The sequence below is a fragment of the Cervus elaphus genome, chromosome 1 (genome assembly GCF_910594005.1).
Source record: "Cervus elaphus chromosome 1, mCerEla1.1, whole genome shotgun sequence".
In the NCBI taxonomy this organism is placed as follows: Eukaryota; Metazoa; Chordata; class Mammalia; order Artiodactyla; family Cervidae; genus Cervus; species Cervus elaphus.
In genome coordinates, this window is record NC_057815.1 from 93,817,923 (window position 1) to 93,835,505 (window position 17,583).

Genomic DNA, 17,583 nt, shown 5'->3' on the forward strand with positions numbered 1-17,583 from the left:
TCCATGGATTGTAGTCCACCAGGCCACTCTGTCAATGGGATTTCCAAGCAAGTGTACTGGAGCGGGTTTTCATTTCCTTCTCCCGGGATCTTCCCAACCCAGGGGTCGAATCCATGTCTCTTGCACTGGGAAGAGAATTTTTACCACCCAGCCACCAAGGAAGCTCTTTGTAGTTAATACCCTGATACAATCATTTATTGTATGTGAAGTCTTTCTATTCAAACTGCACTGTGGTCTGTCTCCTGGCTGGACTTCAACTGATACCATATGTAAAATAACAAACACAATGCCAGCTTTATAAGCATTTGAGAAACACTATTTCTTTTCACTGCACAACAAAGATTCAATGAACAAGAAAATTCCACAAAAGAATTTATATTGAGTTCAAAACAAATGAATGTTTTTAACATTTTATTTTCAATAATCAGTAGTAACCACCATCTCCATGTTACATAAGACAATTTGAATACCAATCCAATATTCTAGGTTCTTAGCTTGTAGCTTCTGAAGACATTTGAGATAATCATATAAAAGATAAATATTGATTAAAAAGCATTAAGTTGTGATGAGGAGAGTCTGGGATGGGAGAAAGTAAACCTGGATTCCAGTCTAACCAAGGTATGTGCTTAAGTTGTTGTTCAGTCCCTAAGTCCAATACTTAGCAACTTCATGGACTGCAGCATGCCAGGCTATTCCATCATTCAGGGCTATCTGCAGTTATTATTCAGTCCCTTTTAGAGTCAATGTATTCATCTATAGATCAAGAGGATTGGATGAGATTATCTGTTTTACTTCTATCTATAAAGCTCAGTGAATCTCTTTAATCACTATCTGCAGTCACTTTCTTTCTCCAGAGTTTCTTCATAGCACGTTTAACCTCAGCATTTCTGAGAGTATAGATTAAAGGATTTAACATAGGGGCCACCATAGTGTAAAAGACAGCAACAGCTTTATCAATGGGCAGAGTGTCGACTGGGCGAAGATACACAACCACACAGGGCACAAAAGACAAAACAACCACCGTGATGTGAGAGACACATGTAGAAAGGGCTCTGCGTCTCCCCTCCACACTGTGAGCCCTTAGGGAGCGCAAGATGACCACATAGGAGACCAACAGGAGGAGGAGGTTTAACAGGCAGATGAGCCCACTGTTGGCAGCAACAAAGAGACCAAGGATGTGGGTGTCCACGCAGACAAGCTTCAACAAAGGGTACAAGTCACACATGAAGTGGTCTATGACATTGGGGCCACAGAGGGCAGCCGGACTGTAAAGGGGATCTGAACGCTTCGTGGAGAAATCCTCCGGTCCAGGCCACCCCAGCAGGAGGAGGCACAGCCTGCGCTCACGGTGGCGTGTAGTGCAGAGGTCTGCAGATGGCCACGTAGCGCTCATAGGCCATCTCTGTCAGCAGGATGATCTCAGCAGCACCAAAAGTGTGTTCTGCATAGACTTGAGCCATACACCCATTAAAGGAGATTGTCTTGAGCTCATGAAGGGAGTCCACAATCAACTTAGGAGCCGAAGAAGAAGAGTAAATTGTGTCTATCAAGGAAAGGTGGGTCAGGAAGAAGTACATGGGGGAGTTCAGAGCCTGGCTGGTGGTGATGGTGACCACAATGAGCAGGTTGCCTGAGAGGGTTACCATGTACAAGACCAAAAACACCACAAACACTACTCTTTGCATTTGGGGGTTCTGTGTAAGACCTACTAGAATGAACACAGTCACATTCCTTTCATTCTCCATCTATGTGGTGTGGCTAATAAAAAACTCTGGCAAGGAACACTTTACCTTTAAAAAAGAAAGAAAGAAAAAGGGAATATAAAAGAATGAATTACTACAAAATACTACCTTTTAACAGTACTCTGACAATATCACAAATGATTCCTTCTTTTCCCCAAACTGTCTAGTAACCCATGCACCAAAATTTCTCTTAATTGACTCTCTTAGATTTTTTTTTACATTTTTTAATAGTTTTCAAAATTCTGGAGCTTGCATTACTAATTTTAATTGGAAAATAAATATAACTTACATGTTATTTTTTTTTTTCCCTTGGAGGCCTTAGGTTGCAACAATGAATTTTTTTAATTAAATGGTATATGTATGGGAAAAGAAACATAGGAAGTTGTGTAGTGGCACATTGTGGGACCCCAAAATATATGATCTGAATATATTAATATTTGAGGAGGTTGCTTTAATGTGTTCATAAAGTTGTTGCTATCAGCTCACTAAATGAACGTAGAATGAGGGCCTCACTGACTCTAATAGCTTTAGAGGATCAGGGCAGGGGTAAGTCTGCCTGAGCTGCCCCATGGACCACTTTTAGTCATCCTAGATGCTGTCTTCAGTCTACCATCTAAAAATTATTGATCACTAGTTTTAACATATGTCATTAATACTAACAGGTAATAAGCCTAGTCTCAGTCATCAACCAGATCACTTTAATGCAAAGTCTATTTCAATTTGCTTGATGAGGAATACATGTATTAGTCAAGTCAATAAGGTAATACATATAGTAATATATATATATAGTTAAGGTAATACATATAGTAATATATATATAGTTAAGGTAATATATATAACTAAGTGGGCTTCCCAGATGGCACTAGTGGTAAAGAACCTGCATGCCAATGCAGAAGACGTAAAAGACATCAAGACCCAGGTTTGATCCCTGGGTTGGGAAGATCCCCTGGAGAAGGGCAATGCAACCCACTCCAGAATGCTTGTCTGGAGAATCCCATGGACATAAGAGCCTGGTGGGCAACAGTCCATAGGGTCACAAAGAGCCGGACATGCCTGAAGTAACTTAACAACATGCATACAACTAAGTATTGTCATTATTAATCTTTGCATTTTACAATAACTAAGATTTCATTATTCTCTTTATATTTATCTATTTTTAAAGCAAAAAGGCAATGAAGGGTAAAATGAATTGTCTATGTTACAAGTGGGCAATGTACATAATGAGGTAACTCTTCCAATGAAGTTACTCAGTCTTGTCCGACTCTTTGTGATCCCATGGACTGTAGCCTACCCGGTTCCTCTGTCCATGGAATTTTCCTGGCAAGAGTACTGGAGTGGGTTGCCATTCCCTTCTCCATGGGATCTTCCAGACCCAGGGATCAAACCCAGGACTCCCGCATCACAGATGCTTTACCATGTGAGCCACCAGGGAAGCCCCAGATTCTCTGCACCAGGGAACTCTTCCAGATGATCCCACAAAGTCTTCATTGAGAAGATAGCTTTAGAGTTCCAAGCCCCAGGGTAGTGGGCTCTCTTCTGGATAGCCCAGGGCATCAGAGAATCCTTCCAGGGACAAGAACACTTGAGAAGAAATTCTGTGTGCACTTCTAATTGCCAACTCTTCTCTAGAGAAGATGACAGCTGGGAGAACCAAGAACCAACTGGTATATTTTTATGCTTTCCCAATGGTCTGTAGTAAAGGTTGGATTTCATGATCAAAATCAGACAGAAAATCCTGAACTTAACTCATTCGTTCTCATTGTTTCACTTATTACCTCAGCTTCTTGCAAACTTTGAAGCAGTTAGTTTTAAAACAGTTCTCTTTTACAATTTATATCAGCTCCTTTTATCCCACACAACACAATAACCAACTCACAAACAAAACAACCTGGCCTATGTCAAACTCAGTGCACATTTTTGATGTCCTCTGTTAATTGACAGACCCAAACACAGGATAATTTTCAGGTTTTTTTTTTTTTTTTTTTTTTTTGTCTTAGTCCAGAGACCAATTCTGTTCCTATTTTCACTCGTATTCTCTAATACTCATAATTTTGGAAAAATGAGAAATGGACAAAAGTTATGGACAGCAAAATAATCTTGACCTTCAATAAAATGGCACCCAGACTGCAATTGAGAGGTAAGAACTTCAGCAGACAAACTACTTCTTAAGCAGGGAAATCTTTGTTACTTGCTTAAATTCAATATACTCAAACATTGGTTAATACACTTTAACTATAAGTCTGCTTTTTCTTAATCTTTATAGAATGCAGAGATTTATTTTTTACACCATGGCATTCCTATAATAACTGTTAGTTTTGCTGAGTTTCACAATGTACTAGGCATTATGCTATACTTTACATCTACGTGGTCTTCAAAATGATCCTTGTGAGGTTGGTGTACTGTTGTCTGTATTGTAAAAAAGAAACTGTGGTTACAGAAGATGAATGACTTGCCCAAAGTAATGATGATGGATAACCTAACAGAGAAGACTGCATTCAAATCCAGAATGCCTGTCTCTAGCTCTTCACTACTGAGTGCCTCTCCAGGAGGAATCCAGCTTACTTCTGGGAATCAGCAATGCCAGAGTTTAGACATGGCCACTGGTGACCACAGGAAATCCATGGCCGTTCTTTCGCTAACCTATGAAATACAGTGAAAGATGTTAATGGGATCCAGGGTCGATTGGACAAGACCTAAAATTTTGTGTACAAAAAATCTCCCAGTACTTTGCATTTTATCATATCATCAATTCAGTTCAGTTCAGTCCCTCAGTCATGTCTGACTCTTTAAGACCCCATGGACTGCATGCAGTGCGCCAGGCCTCCCTGTCTATCACCAACTCTGCAGCTTGCTCAAATTCATGTCCATCGAGTCGGTGATTCCATCCAACTATCTAATCCACTGTTGTCCCCTTCTCCTCCTGTCTTCAATCTTTCCCAGCATCAGCGTCTTTTCAAATGAGTCAGTTCTTTGCATCAGGTGGTCAAAGTGTTGGAGTTTCAGCTTCAGCATCAAATCATCAAATGAATATTCAGGACTTATTTCCTTTAGGATGGACTGGTTTGATCTCCTTGCTGTCCAAGGCACTCTCAAGAGTCTTCTCCAACACCACAGTTCAAAAGAGTCAATTCTTCTGCACTCAGCTTTCTTTATGTTCCAACTCTCTCTTTTTTTTTTCTTTTTTTTTTTTTTTTACTTCATGCATATTATTTTTTTTTTTTCAGTCAATAAATAAAATTTAACTGGATCACAGCCATGCTTCTTCAGTTACATATTGTCTCTGGCTGGTTTGTTTGTTTTTTTTTTTTTAATTGGAGGCTGATTACTTTACAATATTGTGGTGGTTTTTGCCATACATTCACATGAATCAGCCATGGGTGTACATGTGTTCCCCATCCTGACCTTCCCTCCCCATCCCATCCCTCAGGGTCATCCCAGTGCACCAGCCCTGAGCACCCTGTCTCATGCATCGAACTTGGACTGACGATCCATTTCACATATGATAATATACATGTTTCGATGCTATTGTCTCAAATCATCCCACCCTCGCCTTCTCCCAGAGTCAAAAGTCTGTTCTTTACATCTGTGTCTCTTTTGCTATCTCGCATATAGGGCCATCATTACCATCTTTCTAAATTCCACATATATGTGTTAATATACTGTATTGTGTTTTTCTTTCTGACTTACTTCACTCTGTATAATACGCTCCAGTTTCATCCACCTCATTAGAGCTGATTCAAATGTATTCTTTTTAATAGCTGAGTAATATTCCATTGTGTATATGTACCACAGCTTTCTTATCCATTCATCTGCTAATGGACATCTAGGTTGCTTCCATGTCCTGGCTATTGTAAACAGTGCTGTGATATGTTCCAACTCTCACATCCATACATGACTACTGGAAAAACCATAGCTTGACTAGATGGACATTTGTTTGCAAAGTAGTGTCTCTACTTTTTAATATGCTGTCTAGGTTGGTCATTGTTTTTCTTCCAAGGAGCAAGCATCTTTTAATTTCATGGCTATAGTCACCATCTTCAGTGATTTGGAGCCCAAGAAAATAAAATCTGTCACTGTTTCCATTGGTTCCCCATCTATTTGTAATGACGTGATGGGACCAAATGTCCTGATCCTCTTTAAAGATGAGGAAACTGAGGCCCAGAGAGAAACACAGCTAACTGATTAGTAGAACACAAGAATCCAAGTCTTCTAAAGCCCAAAACAGTACCTTTTTTCCCATAGCACCACATCTTACTCTGTTCAGACACCTTAAGGTGAGTGTATACAAGGAAAAAAAATCACCACAAGGTGACAACAAGAATTAGCTTTCATTTCTCATATTTAGCAATACCTGTTTTGACTCTATAAGAAAAAGATGTAAGTCTAAGGTCATGTGTGTGTGTGTGTTCAGCCATGTCCAAGTCTTTGTGACCCCATGGACTGCAGTCCACCAGGCTCCTCTGTCCATTGAATTTTCCAGGCAAGAACACTGGAGTGGGCTGCCATTTCCTACTTCAAAGGATCTCCCCAACCCAGGGATCAAACCTGCATCTCTTGCATCTCTTTCTTTGGCAAGTGGATTCTTTACCACTCAGCCACCAGGGAAGTCCAGTTCAGAGGAACAGAAATTCAATCATGCTACTGGGACCACATCCACTGAAGCAAAAATAAGATCTAACAAGATCCACCAAGTTTGAATAGAATTAGAATAAAATAGCCTTTGAGCTTGGAGTTTAATAAAGACTCCCAATCACAGCAGAGGGTACATTTTTAATGACATATTTTAATTCATTTTCTCTTTGGATCTCGGTTTTTGAACTAAGCTTTTTCTTCAATAACAGAATCCAAATGCTGTCCTTCTCTCTCCCATGGATTCTCCATGGGAATCCATAAATCATAAACCTATCCCTTATTAATTACAGTTAAACCCATAAACAGTAAGAATAATAAATATTTCTGTAAAATATCCTAAAACATCTAAAACCATCAATATCAGGAAGGAAAACTTTAATGATTTTAACTCTAAACACCTTAGAATAAAATGGAAATGTAAAAACCAGATTAAAAATCAACAGTGCTAGTTAACTTACTATGGTGGCCTCTGTCCTTAAGAAGAATGATCAGTGTATTCAGGAATAAGAAACAATCATTATTTGTAGCTGCTCAAGCATCATGTCATGTAATGGATGTTTCTCAAATCTTCCCACTGACTGGACAATTCTACAGGAAGCAGAGAATGTCAAGACGGCACAGATTTATTCAAACGGATTCAGCACACATTTGCAAAGCTCCAGTGCCTTGGAAATTCACATCAAAGGAAAATAAAATGCTATGATAAATTTGAAACCCAAACTTTCTAGGTGCTAAGGAGAATCTTTGGCTCTTTAGCACTTAGATTCATCATTCCACAACAAGAAATACAAATATTTCATTACTTAATAAACTCCTCTTATTCTGCTCTTAAAATAAGAAAATAGCCTCTTCTTGAATCTTAGTATTTAAAGATGATACTGAGAATGTTAAAGGACTGATTTTTCTATTAATATCTAAGGCTTTGTCCCCCTAGGAATTAATTATCTCATTTTTTTTTTTTCTAACACTTGCCTTAGAAACAGATATTGGGGAGAATTTGTCCACAAACAATACATCTTCACCTGATTGGTTCTTTTCTGTGAACTTTTAACTAATGTAGTAACAGTTTTCATTCCTGGTTGGAAATTTGGGTGAGAAAGCAACTCTCATATAAGCCATTGGGTATCATGAACCGAGACATAAAAGATAGTTAACACTATGTGAACAACTCCATGGGTTTTCATTGAGGTTGCATACCTCTGAAAACATTTCCTCACTAACTAAGGTCACCAGAAGTGGGTAAGATTCTGAGTCAACGTCTCACTTGTACTATAAACACATCAAGACTAGTGCTATCTATAGGATCCTTGTGACTTGATATATTTTCTATCAGTGTGATATCTAGAGTTGGAGAACAAATGGAGGTTAAAATTCTACCAACACTTCTGGTGTAGAAATATAGAAAGATATCATCTTATGCCTTCTTGCTGACTATTTTAGACTTTTGGGAATTCTATTGGTCATTCAATAAAAGAAATCTACCTAGGCAAACAGATTTTTTCAAATTTTGCTCACATGTATTATCTTCAGGACAGTGCAACACATATTTTTAGCAAATACTCTGAAGCCTAGAGGAGAGGGTTTAAGTCACATGTTATACAACTTGATACAGCTGTTATATTTAAATGTATGGCTATGCAGTGGATGGAGAACTGGGTAAAATAGTAATAATAGTACAATCATGTCAAGAAATTTTTCTGGATACAGCACTATGAAACTAGAAATCAACTATAGGGGGAAAAAAACTGACACTAAACAACCAATGAACCACTGAAAGAAGAAATTTTAAAATGCTTGAAGACAAATTAAGACAAAAATGAAATGACCTAGAATCTATGCATGCATGCTAAGTCACTTCAGTCATGTCTGACTCTATGTGACCCTATGGACCATAGCCTACCATCCTCTGCTCATGGAGATTCTCCAGGCAAGAAGACTGGAGCAGGGTGCCACACCCTCCTCCAGGTATCTACAGGATGTAGCAGAAGCAGTTCTAAGAGGGAAGTTTAGAGCAATAGAAGCCTACAGCAGGAAAGAGGAGAAATCTCAAAGAACAATCTAACTATTCACCTAAAAGAAATAGAAAAAGAAAATAGACAAATCCCGAAGTTAATAGAAGGAAAGAAATCATAAAGATCAGAGTAGAAATATATGGAAAAAGAGACTAAAATTTTTTTTTTTTTTTAAATGAAACTAAGACCTGATTTTTTTAAAAAAATAAGCAAAATTGACAAAACTTTAGCTAGACTCATCAAGGCCCAAATCAATAAAAACAAAAAAAATTTTAAATAAGAAGTTACAAATAACCTCACAGAAAGCAAAAAAGATCATCAGTGATTACTACGAACAATTATACACCAATAAAATAAACAACTTAGAAGAAATGGATAAATTTCTAGACATGCACAATCCTATAAGACTGAACCAGTAAAAACAGGAAATATGATCATATAAATTAAAAGTAATTAAATTAAATCCATAATTTAGAAAAAAATAAAGCTACTGTGGCAGATGGTAAAGAATCTGCCTGCAGTAGAGGCAGTTTGATTACCAAGTTGGGAAGATCCCCTGGAGGAGAAAATGGCAACCCACTCCAGTATTCTTGCCTGGAGAATTCCATGGACAGAGGAGCCTGGAAGTCTACAGTTCACAGGGTCACAAAGAGTTATACATGACTGAGCAACTAACACACAGTTTAAATTTGGGGGGGAAAAAGTCCAGGACCAGATTTCTTCACAGGTAAGTTCTACCAAACATTTAGTGAATAGTTAACACCTGTCTTTCTGAAACTATTTCAAAAAATTTACAGAGAAAGGGATGGTTCTGAACTCATGCTGTGAGGCCTGCATCACCCCAAACCAGACAAAGAGATCACAAAAGAAGGGAAAATTATAGTCCAATATCCCGATGAACCTAGTTGGAAAATTCTTCAACAAAATATTAGCAACTAAATTCAATATAAGTTGAAAGGATAATACATCATGATCAAATATTATTGATCCCAGAGATATAAGGATAGTTCAGTATCAATAAAGCAATCAATGTGATATACCATGCTAACAAATTGAGGAATAAAAATTATTTAATCATCTTAGTATAGGCGAAAAAAAGCTTTTGACAAAACTCTTCACCCATTTGTGACAAAAACTCTTCAGAAAGTAGGCAGAGAGAAAACATATCTCAATGTAATAAAGGCCATTCATGATAATCTCACAGTTAACATTATACTCAGTGTATAATGTTATATACTATGTATACTCAGAAAGTATTTCCTCTAAGATAAGGAAAAGAGACAAGGATGTTCATTCTTGCCACAGTTATTATTTGTTGGAAGTTCTAGCCATAGAAATCAGAGAAAAGAAATAAAAGAAATCCAAATTAGAAAGGAAGAAGTAAAACTGTCACTGAAGCTGAAAATACAAAATATATAGAAAATCTTTGAAAAGCTACTAGAGCTCATCATTGAATTTGTAAAGTTTCAGAATACAAAATTAATATACAGAAATCTGTTGCGTTTCTTCAACACACTAGCAACAAACCATCAGAAATAGAAATTAAGAGAGCAATCCAATTTACAATCACATGATAAAGAGTATAATACCGAGGAATAAATCTAATTAAGGAGGTAAAGATCTGGACTTGATAAGCTATAATAAATTGATGAAAAAAATTGAAGACTATACAAACACTTGGAAATATATATCATGTTCATGAATTGGAAGAATTAATATTATTAAAATCACAATATTATTCAAGGCAATCTACAGTTTCAATGAAATCTCTGCCAAAATACCAATGCTATTTTTAACAGAACTAGAACAAAAAGTTCTAAAATTTATATGAAAATATAAATACCCTGAATAGCCAGAGCAGTCTTGAGCAAGAGCAAAGTGGAAGTAGCACACTCCTGATTTCAAACTTTACTACAAAGCTATAGTAATCAAGCAGTATGATACAAACATAAAAACAGATACAATGATGTTAGAAGATACAAACTACTATATATAAAATAGATGAAAACAAGGTCCTACTGTATTGCTCAGGGAAATATATTTAATATCCTGTAATAAATCATAATGGAAAATAATATGATATAACTGAATCACTTTGCTTACATCAGAAATTAACAGGATGTCATAAATCAACTATACATCAACTTTAAAACAGGAAAATGGTGTGTGTGTGTGTGAATTAGTCACTCAGTTGTATCTGACTCTTTGCGACCCCATGAACTATAGCCCACTGGGCTTCTCTGTCCATGGAATTCTCCAGGCAAGAATACTGGAGTGGGTAGCCATTCCCTTCTCCAGGGCATCTTCCCAACCTAGGAATCACACCCAGGTCTCCTGCATTGGCAGGCAGATCCTTTTACCATCTGAGTTAATATACAGTGAGGAGAACAAATATTTCTGTAAAATATCCTAAACCATATAAAAAGTAACCTCCCATAAATTGTCAGAAAATAAAGCTTTAATGATTTTAATTGCAAACCCTTGAAGAACCTGGAAATGTGAAAATTGGTTTATAAATCAGCATTTCTAGTTCACCTCCTGTAGTTGCCTACATAGTTAAGGAGAATGCCCAAGGTATTCAGGAATAAGAAATAACCAACGCATGCAACGTCACAGCATGTATATTTCTCAAGTTCCCACTGATTGGACAGTTCAACAGGATGCAGAGAATGTCAAGATGACACAAATTTATTCAAATAGATTCAGTAAGCATTTCAAAACTCCAATGCCTTGGAAAGTCAAGTCAAAGGAAAAGGAAATACTATGTTGAATTTGAAGCCCAAAGTCTTATGAACTAAGAGAAATCTTCTGATATTGAGCTCCTAGTCTATGGCTACAGAACAAGAAACACAAATATTTCTGATAATTAATAAGCTCCTCTTATTCTGTTCTTAAAATGAGAAAACAGCTTCTTCCTCAGCCTTAATATTTAGAGAGGATTATGAGAATATCAAAGGATAAATCTTTCCATCTAAGGTTTTATCCTCCCAGGAATTAATTATCTTAATTAACTATTTTTTAAAAAATTTATCCTATAAGCAAATACTTGGAAGAAGCCATTCGTGAATAACACATCTTCACCCGATTGGTTCTTTCTCTTGCACTTTAAGATATTAGCAGACTACATTCCTAATAAGAAAATAGGAACTCTTCCATGACTTGATTCAATGGTGAAACTACATCACAGGTCCACACACTGGAATTATGCCACCTTACTATTCATATGATATTCAGTTTTCTTAACAATCCAGGTTCATGTAAAGAGGACTCCCACATGCTAAGTTTCCAAGTATAGAGAACTTAATTGCCCATTCAAGAATGGATGATTCGAAAACATGTTTCTCCAGAATATCTGCTCCAGGACAAAGTCTTTCCATTAAACAGGGATGATTAACTCCTGGGAGAGAAACAGCAGCTGCAAGACAAGGTCCCTGGACTCCGTGGAAACCTCTTTAAATAGTTATAAAGGACAAGGTGGAAATGGTCGGTCTTGTAATTCACTTCTCCAAAGTAAGATTCATCACGAGCAGAGCGAACCATTTGAATATACTTCCTCCTCACTCTCTGCCTCTTGCCCTGTGGAATCAGAGACCTTTATTTAAGATAATTTCTCTTTTGTGCTGCAAGTGAACCCATTCTAAATTCAAACAAGAATAGAGGTTACAAACAGGTTTTCTGTGAAGAATTTTTGAGACTTTATACTAGGTGGAAAGATTTAGATTTCTAAGGCTTTCTTTATTAACAGGTTTTCTGAGATGTAATCAATTTACCCAAAACAAGTGCACATGTTCAATGTAAAAATTTTGTTAGCAACTCTTCATTTGACAGCTAGTTATATGATTAAGCTCTTACCAAGTGTGACATTTTTCATACTGAAAGTTACTTAAAATAAGAATTGGTCATTTTGAATATGAGATTGTTTTTTGAATATGAGAAGTTTCTCCCCAAACATCACTAAGATCATTTAACAGAGCTAAGGTAAGTTTAACAACAGTGATGATGCTTATTATAGATTGTCACTTTCCATATATAGTGCTCATATTTTCAACACTTTTCAGATAAAATATTAATAATAAAATATCCCATCTTCATTCTAATTTTCCAAAAAATAATATCATCCACTTAACTTGAAAGTTGACAATTTTGAGGCTTAAGGAATTTAAGCAAACTGTAAGAGCTCACTTCTCTGATACCAAGAACAATGCTTTGCCATAGACACCTTCTTTAGTAATAAAACTATCAACGACAATTAAAGAAAAATTTAAATATACTTCACATACACAAAATGGGAAATTACAAGCATTAATGACATAAATCATCAGTCTTTCCATCAAGCACAAATATGAGGACTCTATCTGAGAAAAACCGTTATGGATAAAATGGGCCTCTCTTGCTTCTTTGAGAGTAAAATTGGTGATGATGATTCTGGAGCTTATTGCATGATTAAATGGTTCTCTGTATTGCTGCTCCAACTGTTAATTCTTCCTATCCCATAGTGTATACAGTCACAAAAACAATTGGAAGTTCTTTTGTGTAGTACATATTTCCTCTATCAATTATCGTAATGATCTATTAAATGGATATTATTATTATAATTTTATAACTGAGAAAAAAAAGGATATAAGATGCCAAACAAGGACATAAGTTGCCAGAAAATTTGGAAAACTCAGCAGTGGCCACAGGACTGGAAAATGTCAGATTTCATTCCAATCCCAACAAAAGGCAATGCCAAAGAATGTTCAAGCTACCACACAATTGCACTCATCTCACGTGCTAGCAAAGTAATGCTCAAAATTCTCCAAACTAGGCTTCAACAGTATGTGAACTGAGAACTTCCAGATGTTCAAGCTGGATTTAGAAAAGGCAGAAAAAACAGAGATCAAATTGCCAACAACCGCTGGATCATTGAAAAAGCAAGAGAGTTCCAGAAGAACATCTATTTGTGCTTCTTTGACTATGCTAAAACCTTTGACTTTGTGAATCACAACAAACTGGAAAATTCTTCAAGTGATAGGAATACCAGAGCACCTCACCTGCATCCTGAGAAATCTGTATGCAGGTCATGAAGCAACAGTTACAACTGGACATAGAATAAGGGGCTGGTTCCAAATTGGGAAAGGAGTATGTCAAGGTTATATATTGTCACCCTGCTTATTTAACTTATATGTAGAATATATCACATCATGCAAAATACTGGACTGGATGAAGCACAAGCTGGAATCAAGATTGCCAGAAGAAATATCAATAACCTCAGATATGCAGATGACACCACCCTTACGGCAGAAAGTGAAGAGGAACTAAAGAGCCTCTTGATGAAAGTGAAAGAGGACAGTGAAAAAGCTGGCTTAAGACTCAACATTCAAAAAATGAAAATCATGGCATCTGGTCCCATCATTTCATTACAAATAGATGTGGAACCAATGGGCACAGTGACAGACTTTATTTTGGGGGGCTCAATCACTGCAGATGTTGACTGCAGCCATGAAATTAAAAGACACTTACTCCTTGGAAGAAAATTTATGACCAAACTAGACAGCATATTAAAAAGCAGAGACATTACTTTGCAAACAAATGTCCATCTACTCAAGGCTATGGTTTTTCCAGTAGTCATGTATGGATGTGAGAGTTGGACTATAAAGAAAGCTGAACACAGAAGAATTGATGCTTTGAACTGTGGTGCTGGAGAAGACTTTTGAGAGTCTCTTGAGCTGCAAGGAGATCCAACCAGTCACACTAAAGGAAATCAATCCTGAATATTCATTGAAAGGACTGATGTTGAAGCCTAGACTCCCAATACTTTGGTCATCTGATGTGAAGAACTGACCTGTTTGAAAAGACCCTGATGCTGGGAAAGATTGAAGGCGGGAGGAGAAGGGGATGACAGAGGATGATATGGTTGGATGGCATCACCGACTCAATGGACATGAGTTTGAATAAACTCCAGGAGTTGGTGAAGGACAGGGAGGCCTAGTGTGCTGCAATCCATGGGGTCGCAAAGAGTTGGACATGGCTGAGCAACTGAACTGAGCTGAACTGAACTTAGAACTATGATAGCTAATGGGCTCATGATATCCATCAAGGCAAGCCCATCCTGGGGTCCCCTATGTGCTCTTTCCTGGCCCATCTCTCCTTTGCTGATGCCTGCTACTCTTCTGTAGGTACCCCCCAAATTGATTGTAGACTCACTGTATGAAAAGAAGATTATCCTATTCAATGGGTGTATGACTCAAATCTTTGGGGAACATTTCTTTGGAGATGCTGAGATAATCCTGCTCATTGTGATGGCTTCTGACTGCTATGTGGCCATCTGCAAGCCCTTGCACTATACAACCAACATGAACAGGTGAGTGTGTGGCTGCTAGTAGGAGTGGCTTGGGCGGGAGGCTTTCTTCATGGATTCATACAGATCCTTTTCATCTTCCAATTACCCTTCTGTGGCCCTAATGTCATAGATCACTTTATGTGTGACCTGAACCCTTTGCTCAGTCTTGTCTGCCCTGATACCCACACTTTAGGACTCTGCTGCTGACAACAGTGGTTTAGTCTGTCTGTCAAACTTCCTTCTTTTGCTAGTCTCCTGTTTGGCCATCCTTTGGTCTCTAAGAAGCTTCAGTTTCGCTGCAAGATGCATAGCCCTCTTCACCTGTGTCTCCCACATCACACTGGTTGTCTTATTCTTTGCACCTTGCACATTTGTGTACATGAGACCTGCTGCTACGTTACCTATTGATAAAGCAGTTGCTGTATTATATACTATCATAGCACCCATGTTAAATCCCTTAATCTATACCTTGAGAAATGCCATTAGGAAATTTATGCAGTAGGAAAGTTATTCCAGCTGACAAATGAATACACCTGGAACCCAATATTGATTCAATTGACATAAATGTCAAAAGGACACTTTGGATGAGCTAAGCAAGTACCAATTAAGGGGTAAAAAAATAAACTGTTAAAAATTGTAGATTCTACATTGAGGGGAGGAGAAAAGCTGCAAGAAAAGAGGAAAAAGTTAACCCAACATCACTCTTTCCATAGTTAGAAAATTCTACCCAGATTGGGGTTTAATTTTAGTAGCATCAACCACAAATATGGGTTCACAGACTTTCCTTCTAATAAAAGGCAGAAATGGTAAATATTAATTGATTGGTATTAAGCAGTAATCTCTGTAACAATCTAAAGAGATAGGCATTGCTGCTATCCCAAGGGAAGAAATTGACAGAAAGAGGAAGGTATCAAAACAGATACATTAATAAGTCAGTAATCATACACACCAAGGAAACCAGAATTGAAAGAGACACAGGTACCCCAAAGTTCATTGTAGCACTGTCTCCAATAGCTAGGAAACGGAAGCAACCTAGATGTCCATCGGCAGATGAATGGATAAGGAAGTTGTGGTACATATACACAATGGAATATTACTCAGCTATAGAAAAGAACACATTTGAATCAGTTCCAATGAGGAGGGTGAAACTTCCCTTCTTCTACAAAGGGAAGTATGTCAGAAAGAGAAACACCAATACAGTATATTAGTGCATGTATATATATGTGTGTGTGTGTGTGTGTGTGTGTGTGTGTGTGTGTGTGTGTGTGTGTATGTGTGTGTGTGTGTGTTGAAATATAGAATGATGGTAACAACGACCCTATATGCAAGACAGCAGAAGAGACACAGATGTAAAGAACAGACTTCTGGACTATGTGGGAGAAGGCAAAGGTGGAACGATTTGAGAGAATAGCATTGAAACATGCATATTACCGTATGTAAAATAGATGACCAGTGCAAGTTCGATGCATGAAGCAGGGCACCCAAAGCCAGTGCTCTGGAACAACCCAGAGGGGTGGGGTGGGGAGGGAGGTGAGAGGGGGTTCAGCATGGGGGGACATATGTGCATCCATGGCTGATTCATGTTGATGTAGCAAAAAACACCACAATATTGTACAGTAATTAGCCTTCAATGAAAATAATTAATTCTTTAAAAAAATCAATAATCAGAATTTGACTGATTTCTCAGACCATAACCTTAACTGCAAAGCAATGATCATAAAAAGGTATGCTAATTGCTAGCTAGTATTTACTGAGCCAGGAGCTGTGATTGACAGATTGTACGTAGTAGTTCATTAACTAAATTCAGTAAATTTTTGTTAACACTCTGATCGTTTTGATATGTCATAGTTGATAGTAACATGTTCCCTATAACATGAGTGTAACCATTTTAAAGCTCCAAAACTAATGGGCCATTGAACTTCTGAAGCAACGTAATAAAGATTGCATCATATTCCTAATTTCCTTGTGGACTTCTGAATATTTAGTATTGCTCATGCTCTCATCTTAGGCTAAAAAATATCAGAGAAGGTGGTGACTCAAATAAAAAAAATCTTAATATCAGACAGGTTCAATAAATTTCTATTTATTAAATATTTGCAGTCATACCCCATAAATCACTTGCCTGCCATATAATATATTTTCTATAAGGTAGCACAATTTCTGGCCACAGTGAATACTGAATGAATAAATAAAAGCATAAAGTAAAGTAAAATGTCAATAAAATGCAGGGGAAAAAGTACTGAAGTCTAGAGAACTCTTTCCTATCTTATTGAAAATCTAAGAAAAATTCTAGTAAAAAATTTTAGGAAAATCGTGTATTTTTATTTTTTTCTTTAAACTAAGAGGATGAGGAAAAAATCAGAACTAAGACTATCAGCATTTGAGCAAATAGTTTATCTTGATGTTCTCCACATCTCAGCAAGATTTAATTATCCTATACATAAAAGCTATTTACATTTCTCTGGTTGTCAGTTTAATTTTCAGTAACATTTTATTATTAAAACTGCTTTTCAGCTTTTACTCTTAACAGTGAACAACTGGAAATAACATGAATACACATTAACAGGTAAATAGGTAAATCAATTATAGCACATTCATACTATAGAATATTACTCCACATAAAAATGAACCAATTACAAACAATAATGTGGATCTCTTTAAAAAATGTTATACTGAATAATATGAAGTCAGATGCAAAAGATAATATACTGAATTATTACATTTATATAAAGCTCTAGAAAGGCAAAGCTAATCTGTAGGTGACAGAAAGTAAATCAGTGATTTCTTGGTGCATCAGTGGGTTGAGAATGAACTACAAAGTTAATAGATATGTTCTTATACTGTGTAATCGGTGGTATAATGGATGTATTCACTT

At 37.0% G+C, this 17,583-nt stretch overlaps 2 pseudogenes; one reads left to right on the forward strand and one right to left on the reverse strand.

Annotated features, from left to right (window-relative positions):
* Positions 1 to 820: 820 nt before the first annotated feature.
* On the reverse strand, positions 821 to 1,757 carry LOC122700536 (annotated as a pseudogene).
* A 10,999-nt stretch (positions 1,758 to 12,756) lies between these two features.
* Positions 12,757 to 15,210, forward strand: LOC122703039 (annotated as a pseudogene).
* The last annotated feature ends 2,373 nt before the right edge of the window (positions 15,211 to 17,583 follow it).